Source organism: Nycticebus coucang, chromosome 14, assembly GCF_027406575.1.
Source record: "Nycticebus coucang isolate mNycCou1 chromosome 14, mNycCou1.pri, whole genome shotgun sequence".
Lineage (NCBI taxonomy): Eukaryota > Metazoa > Chordata > Mammalia > Primates > Lorisidae > Nycticebus > Nycticebus coucang.
The window spans coordinates 48,764,070-48,781,341 of NC_069793.1; positions in this window are offsets into that span (position 1 = coordinate 48,764,070).

The window sequence follows — 17,272 nt, forward strand, 5'->3', positions numbered from 1 at the left end:
AAGCAGCCCCTGCCACCAGCCAGGACAGTAAATGGGAGGGAGAAGTCAGGAGTTGGAGAGATGAGTGGAACTCCTTGGCCTGGGACAAGTTGGCCAGGAATAGAGAGCCCATGTCCTGGGCAGGGGTGGGGGGTGGTGGGCAGTGGTTGGTGGCAGAGCAGATAGCGATCACAGAGACTTAGAGCCAGGCTCCAAGGCCAAATGCCAGAGTCAGACCCAGACTTCATGGTGTAGGGCTGAGATTCTGTAAGCATGGGACATCCCCTTCCATTGCTAACTTTGCATCCCCTGGGGGAGGTGCAAAGTTAGCAATGGAAGAACTGCAAGAATAACTCGTCTCACGGACTCTGAAGCCAGAACCCAACAAAACTCTGCCCTCATGCATTGATGCTCTCCCTCCCTCCCTTCCTCTCACCCTGCATGTGTTCATTAATGCATTCATTTGTAAGTATTATCTGAGCAACTGTTCTGTGACAAATGAAGAAGGAGACACACGAGAGCTTCCAGTATTAGGAGACAGGCCTCTAATCAAACGTATATACCAAGTGAAGGGTCATGATTCGGGTTTAGACTCAGGGCTCTGGAAACCCAGAGGAGAGAGCATTGAATTCTGCCTGGAGTCATCTAGGGAGGCTTTCTGGAGGAGGTGAGGGACAATTGAATGAAATCTTGGCGCTTAATGATTAACCAGGTAAACACAGAGCAAGGAGCATGTTAGTCATAGGGAGGAAATAGCTCTGGCAAAGGTTCAGAGGACAGAGAGCATCAGGCCAATTCAAAATTAGCCTGAAACCTGAGTGCAGACATGTAGGAAAAGGGGCCCTTCTTATTTTCAGGGAACATAACAGTTTGGAGTTCCATGAGCTAATGCGTGAATCCAGATCATTCCACTCCCAGTGCCCTGCTCAGCCTGCCCAGGTTAGGCAGCTGGGTGATGTTGTACAAGATTCTTTGGCTGCAGACAGACCTAATGGGATCTCAAAGCTCAACTATTCCTCCACCAAGAGCCTTAGAAACTGCTTACTTCCTTAAGCTCAAGGTCATCATTAATTAAGAAAAAGGGAAGGCTTTTAACACTGGCCTCATGTATTTGCCTGAAACATAAATAGAGATTTAAATCAGATGATGCCGCAACTGATTAACTTGTTAGTGGAACTTGTCCATTTGTTCCAGGGAAGATTGGGATGATTGCACAACCCAGGGAGATGGGAACAGGACTTTGGGACAGGGATCCCCATTAGGAGGCTGAGTCAGTAGTCCAGGCGTGAGATAATCAGGTTGGAAGTGGTTGAAGTGCAGAGGAGGGAGTGTGTACAGAGAAGATAACACTTATTAAACACCTACTGTGTGCCAAGAAATACACTAGAAATTTGATTTACATCATTTCATTCAATCCTTGCCACAACCCAATGTTCCATGTACATCCTGGAGAACATGGTAGCTGGATGGAAAAAGGAGACTGATGTTTATTCAGTGGCAGCTGATAGGGACCGATTGTTTTCCGATCAATATCTCACATATTGTTTTTATACACACACACACAAAACACATATACTCATAGCAATTCTGGGAGAGCAATGCTATACCCATTCTGCAGATGAGGCAGTGAGGACCTAATAGCTTTCTGGAGATCACACACACACCTGCACAGCTGGCAGGCCCAGATATTGACCTCAGTTCTTCTTGGCTGCAAAGTCTGTATTTTCCATCTCACTGGGTGTCAGAGCAAAAGAGGAGCATCCTGCAAGAAGATATTTTTCCTCCCACAGTCACTTACTCATTTTTAACACTTTCCCAGGTCTCACCTTATCATCTTAGGCCCCAAATGACCCTCTTCCTCGTCTCAAGCTCACATAGTCAACACGACCTCACAGCTGGGTTGGGACAAAAGACACCATTTAAAGATTGACTGTCCAAGCACATAGTGGCTTTTCTGGGCTCTCGTTAGCTCCTCTTTCTCCTTGTGACTGATTTTCATGTTAGGGTTGGTAAGGACAGTGGGAGCTGGGCTTTTGTCCTTAGGAAGAGCAGAAAGGAAGGAAGAGGAGGGAGAAGGCAACCTGGTTTGAGATGTGAAACACAGATGTTAAACTGTTATGACTCTCCAACAGAGGTTTTCAACTTTCTATTTTCAGTACTTTATCTCTCTCTTAAAATACTACTTGAAAGCCCAACATATAAATCTCTTGTTGCATTAGGTGTGGCCCAAATCCCTGACCACTGATATCCCCCATCTTACTACCTCCCAGGACCTCAGAGCTTCTTTGAACCAGTTTGAAAACCATGGATCTGCTCTGTGATGCCAGATCCAGACTTTGCAGTATGTGGATAATTACTGCACAAGGAAATAAGAACCCTCTTTCTGCAGGGCTGCCTAGGTCCCTGATGGAGTGAGGTTATCCTGTGTACCCTGGATTTAGTTCATGGCTCTCCAAAAGATAAAGGAAAGAAAAATGAACTGAGCACCAGGCATTTTGTGAACACAGAAACATGCCCCATTATTTTGTATAAAATTCTCTTGAGGGGGGACTTCTTCAGCCCCCAACCTCATTTCTCAGAGGACTTTAACCTATAAAGGGTTAGGTAGCAAGGCTCAAGAAGTGGTCATCATAGGAGTTCAAACTGTACCCTTTTATAGAATGAAATGTGCTCAATCTTAATCCTGTGCTAAGTGCTTTTTTATGTTAAGGAGGATGCGGAAGGCACCCAGGATCTGCAGAGCTTCAGGGTCCTTTGTTACAGCACCAGAGATGTGAAAGGGACAAGATACACACAATATGGTGCCATGTAGAGAGCACTGGGGTGGGAGTCAAGAGATTGAGACTCTAGTCCTGGCTCTGCCCCTGATTTGCCAGACAAGGGATCTCCCCACTCAAGTTGTAGGCCTGGGCACAGGACAGTGTTTCGGAGACTTGAAGTTGCTGTGAACAGGTGAGGGGATTTTACAGGGTTGACTCCAAATAACATCATTTGCTAAATGTGTTTCTAATGAGTTAGCATCATTCTAATGCCAATAAACTCCACAAATAAAAAAGACAGGGAGCCAGAAACACTTGCCAGCTCTGTGATTTGGGGTAAATTACTCAACTTACCCTTTTTGATGCTAAATTTCCTCCCTTTGAAAGCTCCATGTCACAGGGCTAACACAAGAATTAAAATGTGCAAGGTGTTGAATGCAGCCTGGCAGGCAGCATCTGCGTAGTACTTGGAAGTCTCCTTCCTCCGCTTCTCCTCTTCACTCTGTGTATGCTAAAAGAAATTGCCAAAAATGGTAGCTCCTTTAAAAAAAAAACAAAAACCAAAACAACAAACTCCTATTCATGCTTCAAAGCCTTTTTAGCAAATTCTCTTAGAACCCCCCAAACAGAGCTCCCATCACCTCCAAGTCATCTGGGGATTTTATGCTTGCTCTTAATACTCCCTGTTATAACTTCATATTTTACGTGTTGTAACTACTTACATATTGTAATTTCCTGCTTTTATGTCCATCTTCCCAGCTAGTCTGTGTACTCCCTAGTTGGACCCTGGCACATATGAGTGTGCTACACACATTTGAGGAGTTGCATTCATAGTCAATAACCCCTGAGTAACTCCTACCATTCCACGGATGACTCTCAGCATTCCATGGATGACTGGGAAAGTGAGAGTGGCCTCCACCTGAAACTTGACAATTCATCTGATCTGCTCTCCAGAAGAGCCCTGTACTGGTAATTCCCTTTTGTGAAAAACAATTCTGCGGGGTCCTCAGGGAAAAATCTTTGAGGGCATGTGTATGTGTGCGCAGACGTGTGTGTGAATGGAAAATTCTCTGCTGTCATTTTATTGGCATTCAAATTCTTGGGCTTTTAAGAAGGAGGCTTTTGCTCTTTTCAATGGCTGCACTCAATATGATGGAAACACGATAAAATGCTGCTCCAGGCCAAAAAAAAAAAAGTTGTTTTTTAATTTTAGCCTAATTAGAGTAACAAATGTCCCCATGTCAGGACTGATCTGCCAAGAATGCTATAAAGAGCAAGAACTTTGGAATCTACAATATTGGGCTGATCTCAGTTCTGAGCTCCGAAGCAACATGCTCATGTGTAGAACTGGGGCTGGGGGCATCTGCCTTGCAGGTTTGTGGAAGGGACAGGGGAGGGTTGGATGCTGCAGGCCCAGCAGAGCGCTGCACCCCTTTTCTATCTCAGGTTACCTCATTGAATCCCCAGAAGGTTCTATCGTGTAGCGTCATCCTCAACTTACCCGGTGGTGTTAAACTAAACTAAATTCAGCCTGAGGATGACTCTGTACCTTAAGTCCCTACACAATGAACTGCAACCTAACTTAAACGATTTAAAGGTGCACCTTTTTGTTATGAGTAGCTAAGTCTCAGCCAATCACAGCAGCTGAGCTTTACACAGGCATAAGCTGTCAACGAATCAGACCACGTCCATGCGGGCAAACGCGAGCGCTCACCAAGGAAGCCGTTTCTCTACCTCACTTCCATTTTCTGACTCTGAGGGCTTCCTGATTTGGGAATCATTTTTTGCTCAATTAAATTTTGTTAAATTTAATTTGTTGAATGTTTTTCTTTTGACACTTGGAAGTGTACACACGGTGTCCCCACAGGCCGCAGAGCTGAGCTAGGAAGCCAGGATCTGGACCGCAAAGCCCATGGGAAATGTGTCCTGCTGTCCTGCGGGAAGTCTGAAGTTTCTCCTTTAGGTCTGTCTCTTCAGCTGTAAGTGGACTTGCTGCAGATGGCCTCTTAGCCAGCACTCAAGTGCTCCCTTGGCTGCGCCTGCTCCCTGAGTTCAACAGGAAAATCTCTGGGAGTAGACCATAGGATAAGGCCTTGTTTTAAGAATCTACTTTGCTCACTGTGGAAGTGAGGCCTCCCAGACTCTCCCTTTGTCCTCATCATGAAATGTACAAGGATCCAAGAGGGGAAAGTAAGCACCTGTGACTTCTGACGAGTATGGAAGAGGCAGCGGTAAAGCTGCCCAGACTGCCACACGGAACACCGCGGTTGGGTTTCAGGAGCAGCCTCAGCTGGGCAGTCTCCTCCCCAGAAATCCATTCCCCAAATCCTCTGAGGAGCTGGCGAAATGAGTAGTAGGTACCAACTGCTGCTCCCTGCTCGTTCCTCAGGGTGGCGGGGCTACAGCAGGTGGTGGCACTGAAATGTGCTGCTTGCATCCCCTGAGGACAGAGGTACTTAATCCTGCCTTAGATGTTCCCTGAGGATTTTGCTCTTCAGCTTCTGGGGGCTGCACGCCCCAGGTCACATCTCCTCCCTACAGGCACAAAGCTCATGTGGGGCAACTTGGTTGGATCCTCCCAGCTCCAGGGCTGTGACATCAGCTGAGGCGCTGTCCCGCTGTGGCCCCGGCTTGCTTTCCCCCCCAGTACTGCCAACCCAACAGCCTTACACTCTCTGTCCCAGAACTGCTCTAAGACCAGTGAGGCCTTGGGTTGGGAAGGTTGAAAAACCTTGTTTTAAACCCTGTTTTGTCACGAACTTTTGTGACCTTAGGCAAGTCTCAGCTTCTCTCTGGGCCTTCAAGTACAAAATGAGTGAATGAACAGGTTCAACCTTAATGTTTTTTTCAACTTGGACCATCCTTGAGTTGAACTGAAACCTGAGCTGGGTCAATCCCAAGAGATCTGGTCTCTCCTGGGTGGGGGACCAGGTGTGGCTATTTGCCTGTGGCTGTTTCAGGTAATTCTGTTGTTTCAGAGTAATTGTTCATAATGTCCCTTTCCTCAGAACTATCTTGGTTTGAATGATAAATTTTTTGTTTTCCTACTTAAGACACGTTGGACATGAGGAGTGGGGGTGGGGCTGGGAGGAGAAAACATGGAGTGAAGTCAGAGGGTCCAAACTGCTGTCCTGTCTCATCGTGAACCTCAGGACTGCAGATTAGGCAGCTCCATCTATCTCCTTTGTGGTTCCTTTGTTCCCTGGGATCTGCAGATGGAGGGCTTGCAGTACAGCCAGCCTTTATGGGACAGTGAAGAGTTAATGCAGCTTGCTGGGCACCAGACAACAGCCTCATCAGCAGGCCCTGATTCTGATTAAACAGCTGTGCGCACAGAGGTATGGACTATGTGTGTGTGAGTGAGCGAGAGGGAGGGTGAGCAAATGTGGGGGAAGGTGTGTTTGTAATTAAACACGTCTCAGAATACATGGGGTATGAGTACGGCTGGGTACAGGTAGGCACACAGGTGTCCCCGTGTGCACCGGTGTATATGTGGGATATGTCCACACGAACATGCATCTTTGAAAAGTAATGTATACATGGTACGTGTAAGACTATGTATGCAAGTATGTGTATCTGCAGAGATATATGATCTATGTGAGTTTGTGAAGCATTTTGAAAATTAAAAATTAAAATGTATGGTATGGACACAAGCAGACGGCTGGGCATACACGTGTGAGGGTCTCTGTGAATGAGAAGAGCTGGGTGCGGTGGTGATGTACGTGGGCATTTATGGAACCGTAAGGCCATCTAAGGCAACCTTCCCATTCAACAGATCACTGGGATTCAAAGAAGTGACCTAAGATCACAGAATTACCTTTGAAGTAGATTATTATTCTATGTCCCTCGGTTCCTCACTCCCTCCTGCCACATGACCTATAGAGCAGGAGAGTGGGCACAGTCTGTTTCCCTACCACATTGCAGTTGGCCTTGACCACAGGACTTGCTTTGGCCAATGGGCTGTGAGTGGAACTGAAGGTGACAGGTAAAAACCTGGCGGTCATCATCTGGGGAATGTGCTACAGGGAAGATGTTGCTCCCAGGAAGGGGAGCGGTTGGTGGAACCCCATGAGTGTAACATGCAGTCTGGAGTCAAACCCAGCTGATCCTGAAGGCTGACGCAGAGCTGCCACCAGTATGTACTTGTCAAGTCAAGGTCAATCTGTATTTATGTGAGTGTGATAATAAATGTTTGACGTAAGCTGCTGAAATTTTGAAGTAGTCTGTGAAGGAAATAACCAACTAATAGTGCTTAAGGCAGTGGTTCTCAACCTTCCTAATAATGCTGTGGCCCTTTAATACAGTTCCTGTGGGCCATGACCCACAGGTTGAGAACCGCTGGATTAGGGGGTAGACCCTATGCTTCAGTTCTTAGGCTTTGTGCGGTCACCTAAGCATCCTATCTGGATGGTGATTTAATTCACCTGGTTTATAGTCTGTGCTTTACAATTTCTAAAAGATCCCCAGGTGACTTGAATGTGTGGCCAAGTTTTGAGACCCCTGTCCTGCACCATAGGAATGGGATGAAAGTGGTAGGCCTAGGTTTGATGAAGCTTTAAGTGCCAAATCAAAAACTTTGGGCTTTATTCTAAAGTGACATGAGGATCTTGAAGGGTTTTAAGGAGGATAAGAACATGTTTATATGCATGTTTTTAAAGGATCATCCAGGGCATTCTGGAATCCAGGCTTTTATCTGGCTGTGCTCCAGGGTTTCCTGGTAGCCTCTGTCTGATAAGGGGTGGGATATAGACTTATACCTGGTCACTCTTTCTGGCTCAGGACCCATTCTGAGTGCCCAGTACACTCAGGGTGGTCCTGCTGCTGCTAATGACTGTCTCAGACTAGAAGAAAGAAAAAAATCAACAACTTCTCTTGGCAACCCCATGGCTTCTGCCTAACCCAGACCTTATCAACTTGGCTTGGAATATCACAGACCTTCCACTGCCCACTCCCCTTCCATAGGCTCCTTCTTCCCGGTAAAGCACACCTGATCACATTTCTGCCCTGCCGTCCAGTCAGCTCCAGCTCCTATTGTCTCTATGGTAGGCTGACATTCTCCCCACCTCAAGGGGTCAAGGCCCCTTCTATTCCAGCCTGTACCTGTCTGTCCAGCTTCATCTTCCACTGCAACCCTACAGGGCAGCCTCAAGATGAACTTAAACCCACCTGCAATTGCCTTCCTCTGTGCTTTTGAACACACCAATCTCCAGATGATTCTCCTCCAACATTTCCACCTGTCAAAGTCATATCAGACCTTACAGCCTACTTAAGGGTCTGGTTCTCCATGAAATAGTCCTGGACTCCATGGCCTCAGACAGAATGACCATCTCCTTGCTCAGAGCCCAAAAGCTTTCCCTTTGTTCCCCTCTCGTTTTCCACACAGGCAATTGATATCCTTTGTGAGCCCCAGTGATCTGGGACCCCAACTCTCCCATTTCCAGCATCTCTGCTCCTGGCAGTGCCAGGCAGGAGATGCCAGGCAAATACTTGCTGAGTTAGCCTGAATTCCTTGCCCCAAGTCTGGGCTGAAGGGACAATAAGGGCAATGAGGCTGGCTCAATGCCTTGGAGAGAGTCTCCCACCAGCAGTCTTCCTCCTCTCTCCCTGCCAGATTCTCAAGGATGCTCAGCCTTTGCTCTCCTCAAGGGCTTGGAGACAAATACATTTCCCAGAATGCTTTGCCCTCCTTTATCAGGACAGAGACTGGACCACTGACAGTTCTCTGGTCCACAAACCCAATGTCCTGGAAGGTCATAGGCTTTATCTTGTTTATGTCTGTGACTTTTCCTGAGGCTCCTCACTTCTTGACAGTGTCACAGAGCAGGCCTGCTGCCTGGGATGTGTCTGGAAATTGGCCCACTCCTTCAGGGACAGGGAAGAGCTAGTCATCAAGGCTGATGGGGCATTCCAGGCCAGCTCATGTCAGTCTGTTTTTTACAGAACACTGGCTCTAAAGCTGGGGAGAGTATAAGCACACAGCATAGCACTGAGGGTAGGATGGAGCAGGGCAGGAGCTAAGGGCACAATGCACCTTATTTCTTCTTTGATTACCTGTAATGACTAGCTCCTGAAAGTGGAGATATTTGGTGGGGCTGGGAAAGGAAGGGACCAAAGGAAAAGAAAAGGAACTCAGAATTAAAAGTTCTTGCTGGGTGCCTGATGCTAGAGAAAATAGTGAGTGCAAAGGCCCTGAGGCAGAAGCATGCTTAGTTTGTTTTAGGAACTTGAGGAAGCCAGTGCAACTGGAGTGGATTGGGCAAGAAAGAGAGTGTTAGAAAGTATTAGGAGTTAAGGTTGGGAAGGTAGAGGAAGGCAAGTTCATGTAAGCCCATGGTGGGGATTGTGGCTTTGACTTTAATGGGCAATTGTACGACCTGATTGACTTTCCTAAAGGATTATCCTGGTTCCTTTGGGGATCATAGTTTCCTCCTTCCTTTACAGTGGGGCTCTTTCTTCTGTCTTATTCCTACCAGTTTTCTAATATCTCCCATGGCACCTCGCACAGAGTAAGCACTCAGTAATTATTCCTCAAACGTGTTGGCCAGAATTCTGTTTCCCAGCTTTTTAAGGCTCATGATGATTGTTGGAGGCATTGCATTTTTCACCCAGATGGACACCTTGTCTAGGAGTTTCTTGTCCTGAGGGCCCTGATCTCCAGATGTTCGATGGTAGAAATTGGCATATTGTGCCTGCTGTAGCTGACAAAAGCACAGGTGGATGTAATGCTCTGCACATCTGGTACCCACATGTCTCACCATGGACTTGAGAGTCAGCCATCTGTGAATATGATATAGACAAGCGAGAGAAATGGGAGTCTTCAGTGCTAGCAGCAGATGGTGGGCACAGGTGGATTTTAGGATGGCCTGTGGCCATTTTTCCAGAGTGACCTGGGTGTCCGAGCCATGGCCAATAAGCAGAGCTTCAAGCCCAGGGCATCTCAACTTCCCCAAACACTAGCTCAAGTTTATATAGTTAGCAGGATTCTGGGTACCTAATTTCCTGGGCCTTAATTTTCTCATCTGTAAAATGGGAGACATTTGAGCTGGAAGGACTTAAAAATCATTTGAAAGACCTTATTGCACAACTGGGTATAGGTATGGTCTGGATGAATCTTCCCTTTCTCTGGGCCTCAGTCCTCTACAAAGTAAGAATGATGGCAGTAAGAATCTCTTCCTCTGAGCACAAAGCAAAGCAGTGTCCTTTGGACCCTCTGGCTGGCCCCCTTCTCTCTCTGGGAATAGACTGTGCATTATACTTCAGTTGGTTTGGAAAATTATTGACTTCTTTTCTGTTTTCTCTTTTGCATCCTTCCCACTTGTGAGGACACCCCTTTTTAAAATGAAAATGGAGACTTTCAGGTGCAATTAACACATACTGCAATTTGTAAACACAACATTATCTAAGCTATTTTCCCCTCAAACTTCTATTCAATTACAAGCATGGGCAACATTGCAGAGGCCTATTTTAAGCATTGGAGCCTCCAGTACATTTTGGTGATGTTCTTTTAAAGACACGGCAACGTGCAAAATTCTCAGATGTTTGCTCAATGCTTTCCATGTCTTTGAGCTGAGTGAGGGAAGAAAGTGTCAGTCAGATTCCCCTGGGGAAGTAAAATTTAGAATGGAATGTTTCATACAGCTCTATACTAATAGTTGCAGAAAGAAAGTTGTTTTTTTTTTTTTTGAGACAGTCTTATTTTGTCACCCTGGGTAGAATGCCATGGCATCATCATAGCTCACAGCAACTTCAAACTCTTGGGCTCAAGCGATCCTCTAGCCTGAGCCTCCCAAGTAGCTGGGACTACAGGTGCCCACCACAGTGCACCTAGTTTGCTGGTCTCAAACTCCTGAGCTCAAGCAATCCACCCACCTTGGCCTCCCAGAGTGCTAGGATTACAGGTACAAGCCATTGCACCTGGCCTAAGAAAGGTGTTTTCTTCCTGAGAATGGAGATAGAGATTGAAATCGAAAGATTCCTGAAGGAGGAGAACACGTTGGGGAGAAGAGGAAGGAACTGGAGGCTGGGAGAAAGTTTGCCTTTGACCTCATATGCACCTGGGCTGCTTTTCCCTTTAGTCATTTCACTTCATCCCTACATACCCCCTTAGAGGGACGTAGTTCCCAGGAAACTGAGACTCCAAGGAGTCCCCATCTAAGACATGATGTATCCTACACTTGGATCCAAGTTCCTGTCCCTCTCTCTTCCCTAGCTGGCAGACAGCCTGCAGAGGGCCTCTGCCACAAACTCTGGCGCTGGACAGCTGCTGATTCAGCTGGAAGACACTGGGCAAGCCACTTAACCTCTCTGCACCTTGGTCTCCCCCTCTACAATGGGGTTATGACTGTAGCTGGCTCAGGGGGCTGCTGAGAGGATTAAAAGAGCTCACACATAGCAAACCTTAGGGCTGCTAGGTATATACATGCTTGGCCCGTGATAAGCGCTACACAAAATTAGCTCTTGTTCAGATTACCCTGACCCCAGCTGAGCTGGAGCTGTTAGCTTGGAAATACAGAGAAGTGATGGTGGCATTATTCTCACCTTGCTTCACTGTCAAAGCCACCCTAAGGTCCCAACCCACCAAAGTCTTGTGTCCTGCTGCATCTTCCTCAACTCCACTCCCTTCCTTATGACCTGGGAAGGTTGTGCCTTCCTGCTCTTCACAGGTTCCCTGTATCATTCAGTATTAAGCACGAACCGGGGAAACCACTAAGGATTTAATCCCAAGCTTGCCACTTAACATCTCTCTTGACTGTGAACAAGTTTCATAAGATTTCAAGGGCTTGATTTTTCTATCTTCTCTAGTCCACCTGGAAATGAAAGGCTTTCCCTGTGGTGCTTGAACCAAACCAGAGGTGGTTGCTTTGTCTTTTATGAGCATGATGATCTTGGATCTTTAGTCTTAAGGAAACATAACTGGAGTGGGGGAGGGATAGCAGAGAAGATTGAGCCAATCTCTTCAAGGGAGGGAAGAGAGGTCCAGAAACAAAAATGGCTTTCCCCAAATCACAAAAGCACAGGGGATCAGCATGCTAGATCATAAAGAGTAGAGGATTTGGAATCACAGGAAAAATCCTCCAATTTAAGCTTTTCTACTTGTCAATTATGACTTTGGACAAGTCATTTAACCCTTCTGGACCTTGGTTGCTACCTCTGTTGAATGGGGAGATGAACACATACCTGGCAGACTTATATTTAATGAGCTGACATAGAAACTTTATGGCACAGAGTGGGCTAACTCTTCTTAGTACTCCATAGGGTTATGGAACGCTGAATGAGATTATTTCCTCCCACTCCCCCTGGCTAACTTGTTTTTTCCTGAACAATTGGCTTTTAGTAATGCCTTTCAGGGGCAATGAGAGCCAATCTCCACCCAGAGTCCTGGTGGTCCTGGGTCCTGGAGGTTGTGGTGTGTAGTGCAACAGCCCCGCTAGCCCTGTCAGCAATGCTGTCTCTACACCCATCTGGTTTGGTTCTCATCTTTTTTATAGAGAGGTTAGGATGTTCCCATCCAACATATTTCATGTTTTAAAAATAACACAAAAAAGTCTTTCCCTGGATATTCTGTTAATATTAATAGCAGTCACCACACCACACCCCTAGTGGAGGCCAGGGCAAATGCTCTCTTGGAAGAGGTATGTTTCCAAATTCCTTTATTGTCAGTGCTTGGCTAGGAAAGCATGTGGCTCTGCCTTAAGGAAAATGTCTATGTTCAGCTTCCTTTTCTTTTCCTGGGTGTACACAGATGTGTGCACCTCCTTTAGGCCCCACCTTCCCTATCACTAAGACCCCCACTGGGGTATGTGTTCACCGCAGGTGTGTCTATTTCAGCAGCTTGGCACTCTTCCTTTAACAAAAGCAGAAGAGGCTGTCTAAGTTGGCAGGACCCAGGCATCTCAGAGTTGAAATGTCTACCCAAATGCCTTTGGCAGGTTCCAGAACCTGTATTTCGTTCCTCCCAATATGACAGATACCAAGAGAAAAAACTGAATTTGCTTTCAACCTCGAGCTTCAATGATATTTGTGAAAAATAAGTATTTTCAGTGAACATTTCTGAGAGCCAGCCATAAGCAAGGATCCACTGGCAGAATTCATTTAATCCACAGAAGGACCTGGCCCTCTGCTGAGCACACATTCATGCACAGAAATGTGATTATATCAGTAAGCAGTCTTGTTCAGAGCAACAAAATCAACTCTGGCTGATGTAAATTGAAGGGAATCTATTGGAAGGATAACAGGAGCTTAATGAATCAATGGGAAAGTTGCAGAACCAGGCTCAAAAATGAGCTGGAACCAAATAATGCAGAATTAGAAAGTACAGGTATATTTTCATAGGAATAATTGGATCACAGAGCTGCAGGGATAAATGAACTATGACCACCTCTTTCATCTTTGTATTATTTGCTCAGAAATCAGACTCCTCAGAGTGAGAATCAACTGGCAAAACTTAGCCATATATCTGCCCCATGTCCGTCAGAGAAGTTCCCAGTGACCCCTTTGGCTTCCATGGTGGGAAGTAGGCATCTGGATTTATCATTCCATAAAGATTGCAAATAAGAGAAAAGGAAATTCTCCAAAACTTGATATCTGGTTGGAATGGAATATCGAAGATTTGCAGCCAAAATAATAACAGTTATAACAACAACAACAATAATAAAATAAATCTTCTACTTACTTTTCCAGTTTAAAATGTGTGTGTGTGTGTGTGTGTGTGTGTGTGTGTGTGATTTTGAACACCCAATCATTCAACAAATGTTTTCTCAATATCTCTTCCAGGAAGGTACTAGTTACTGGGGATGCAGTGGTGGAAAAAAACTGAATCTTGGGGGAAGAGATTCCTCAAGGGACCCGAATACACCACGGAAGGCATCAAACCCAGAGTGCCGTGGAGGCATACCTCTGTTCTTCCTGAAATTGTTCAGCAAGACTCCCCCAGGGATTAAGTGACACAAACCAGATTTTGAAGCCCTAGAACAACAGGAATAGAAATGGATAGTAGGGTTGAAAAAAGATTATATTTCTCTGTGGAATAAGAAACTTAGTTTATCAGGATATAGAATCCTGGGCTGAAAATTATTTTGTTTAAAGTTAAAGGTAGATGACCATTCTCTTCTGGCTTGAAAATGTTTAGCTGGAAAGTCCGCTGTCACCCTGATGGATCTGTCTGTATGTCAATGGGTGCTCACTCCTGGCTGCTTGCAGAATTTTCTCTTTCATTTGACCTTGTCCAAGTTCATGTGTCTAGGAGATGCTCTATTTGTATTAAAACAAACTGGGAAAACAGTGGTTCTCAACCTTCCTAATGCTGCAAACCTTTAATACAGTCCAAAGGGGTCACGACCCACAGGTTGAGAACTGCTGATCTAAAAGGAGTGTGTCAGAATCTTTGGTGATGCTTGGAAAATTTTCAGTTACTACATCCTCCAGTAGGGCTTCCATACCTTTGGAGTGCTCCTCTTCTCTCTCAGGGATACCTATAATTCATATGTGTGAATGCTTTATAAAGTCCCAGAATTCTCTAAGTGATTGCTCTGCTTGTATTCTCCTCTTTCCTGCCTCTTTGAATTACTGAGTTAGCTCAAAAGCCTTATCCTCTGTCTCTGAGATTCTTTCTTCTCCATGGTCTAATCTGTTATTGATACTTTCTGCTGCATCTTTAAGTTCCTGAAATGATTCCTTAAGCTCTGATACAGCACTTCTAATTGCATCATCATTCATTCATTTCTTGGGTCAATGTTTGGATTTTCTTTTGGTGTTTTCCACTTTTCCTTCAAATCCCTTCATCATTTTTGCCATCCATACTCTAAATTCCCTTTCTGTCATTTCCATAACTTTTTTATAGGTGGGATCCTCTATGGTAGCTGCCTCATCATCCCTTTGGGGATTGATCTGTTCCGGTTTTTAACGTTGTCATCATTTCTTTTGTTAGTTCCTCCTCGTGTTATGTGTGTTTTCTTCATTTACTTCCTTTCCCTACTTTCTCCTCTCGTTCCTCTGTCTCCTTCATTTTCCTTTTCTCTGTGCTTGAGTGTTGGAGTGGCTCCTTGGCTCCCAGAGTCTCTTGCTATCTCCTGTGCCCTGGCAATGATGTTTCAGGGTGGGACAATCCAGCAAGAGGCTGCTGGAGTTCCCTCACCCCGATCCCACTGAGAGTGGCTGACAAGCAGATATCTCTAGTTTGCCATCTTGGAGTCATTGCACATAAATGAAAGCCATAAGTAAGATGCAACAGAGGCATTTTTTTGAGTGATCTGATGATCTATGTGCATTTCAGTTGCCAAGGTCAGACTCCACTCCAAACGTAGCTCTTGTTACCCACGCAGGAAGAGGCAAACCAACCCAGAAGTCTCAGGAACTTCCTTTGTATCCTACCTCCAGCTGCGTGTTGGACTATCATCTCTATCTTTCCCCAAAACTGTCCCTCCTGTAACCATGGCCCAGGGCTGGGATGAGGCCTGTTGGGGCACAATGAGGGGACAGAGAAGAGGCATCAGGGGTTTGGCTCCTCCTCTTTCCTGTTTCCCCCAACGTCAGCACAAATCCATTGGCAACATGCTCAGTTTGGTCTTTTCCAGATAGGTTCAGAAGATCAGAACTCTCATTCAAGCTCTGGGCATCACCAAAGCTTGCATCTTGGGACAAGTTACTCCCTTTCTGGGTCCCTCATTCCCATCTGAGAAATGAGAAAGCAGGCCCATGATTGCTGTGGACCTTCCATTTCTTGGATCACTGTGGCTTTGCCTTCCTCTCCTTCCTCGTGCTGAATCTTCATCTCAGATTCCACTGCTCCTTCACCCTCCCTGGGGCTTTGATCTGAAGTCTCTGAGATCACTGAATCTCACCTACCTCCTTCAGAGAGCTCAGCATTAGCCACCTCCTGCAAAGCCCACGTGGCCTCCATGAAGGCCCAGAAGCTGGGACTGTCATCCCCTGCCCCCACCTCAGCCCACACAAATGTGTTCTGCTTCCACCAGCAAATTTGTTGGAAAACTTAAAAAGAGGTGGTTTCAAGGACAGATGAGGAACGACTCAAGGCAAGGAAAGAGCTGCAGAGACAGAAGTTTATTCTTTGCTCCCTGGAACCCTCAGAGCATTTGGCCCTGCCAGGGATTTCTGAAAGAACCTGACTCAGCCCCACCTTGGCAGAAACCCTTCCCTCCCCGTGCTCTCTTACTGTGTTGTGACAGATGCTGCTCTGATACCCTTAGTACCCAGCTCCCAAAGAAGAAAACAGATCACCCATCACTGGGTAATTACAGAGCAACTGAAAGGCCATTTAGCTACTGTGCGATAAGCAATAGACTATTTTAATAATAACCAATTACCATACATTATAGTATATCATGTGGCATTCCATGATCTACCGGGGTCTCACCTGCTCCTTCCTTTATGGAGCATTTCGCGGCTGTTCACACCTTCCTCGACAGAATTTGTGTCAGTTTCTAATCGAAATACGATTTTGGAAAGAGTTAGGAAAAGTTTGTAGAGGTTGTGTAAATTACATCGTGCCAAGTAGGAGGATGCACTCTGCCAAGTATCTCCTCTGACAGCTAGCTCTGCCATTACATTGCATGCTGCGGGATGGAGAGTGAGATTTGTTTCATGATCTGTGTTAGCCTTTCCACATTAAGGGAGGTGTAAACCCGGAGGCCTGCTGTCCAGGTGGACATGTGGGTGATTTGAATAGACATCTACTCTCTGCTGCCCATCCCTTCTCTGTCTGGGCTGTGTACTTGTTGCTTGTTGAGTAAGAAGTCGCAGGGCTGAGCATCCTGCCACATGGTCTGCCATGAATGCTACAGCAGACTTTTCCAAGGTCACAGTGGTTTTTTCAAGGCCAGGGAAGATGGCCCTCTAAGATTTCTCAGCTACTGTCTAAGATCTTCTCAGCCTGTACCCCTGGCCTATGCTGCCATCTTTAAATTCATTCACTTGGCCACTTCCCCAAGGCACAAGTCTGCCAAGGGGCCAGCCAGGCCAGTCCTGTGTGCAGTGCCCACCCCACATTCTGGTACCCATTGTATCTTTTCATGTTATGCCCATGCAGAAATGTAGCTATTAATCATTTCCTCCCAAGGTGCCTGGGTTTCTTATGAACCTTTTCAACCCTTTCCATATATACAAATACTTATGTTCCATCTCCAGTGGAACCTTCTGTTATGAATTCCCAGTTTATGAAGTTGTAGTGGTTTCTGTTTGGGGCAGGCCTTTGGTACTCTCAGGGTTCACTCTTCTGCCATTCTAAAGTGCACACTGTCAGATGCTGGGAGCCACATCCAATCACTTTCCCCACGTCTGCTTCAACCACCCAGGCTGCCACCACTCCTTTTCTCAAGTATTGAAATAGCCTCTTAACTGGTTTCGCTGCTCCTACCTTGCCCCAACAACCAATTAACAACACAGCAGCCAGAAGGATTTTGTTAAGAGAATACTCAGATCACTTCAGTTCTCTGCTCAAATATCCCAAATGACTTTCCATCTCATTCAGAATAAATGACAAATAGGGATTGTTTTAAAACTTCAGAATAGACATAAAT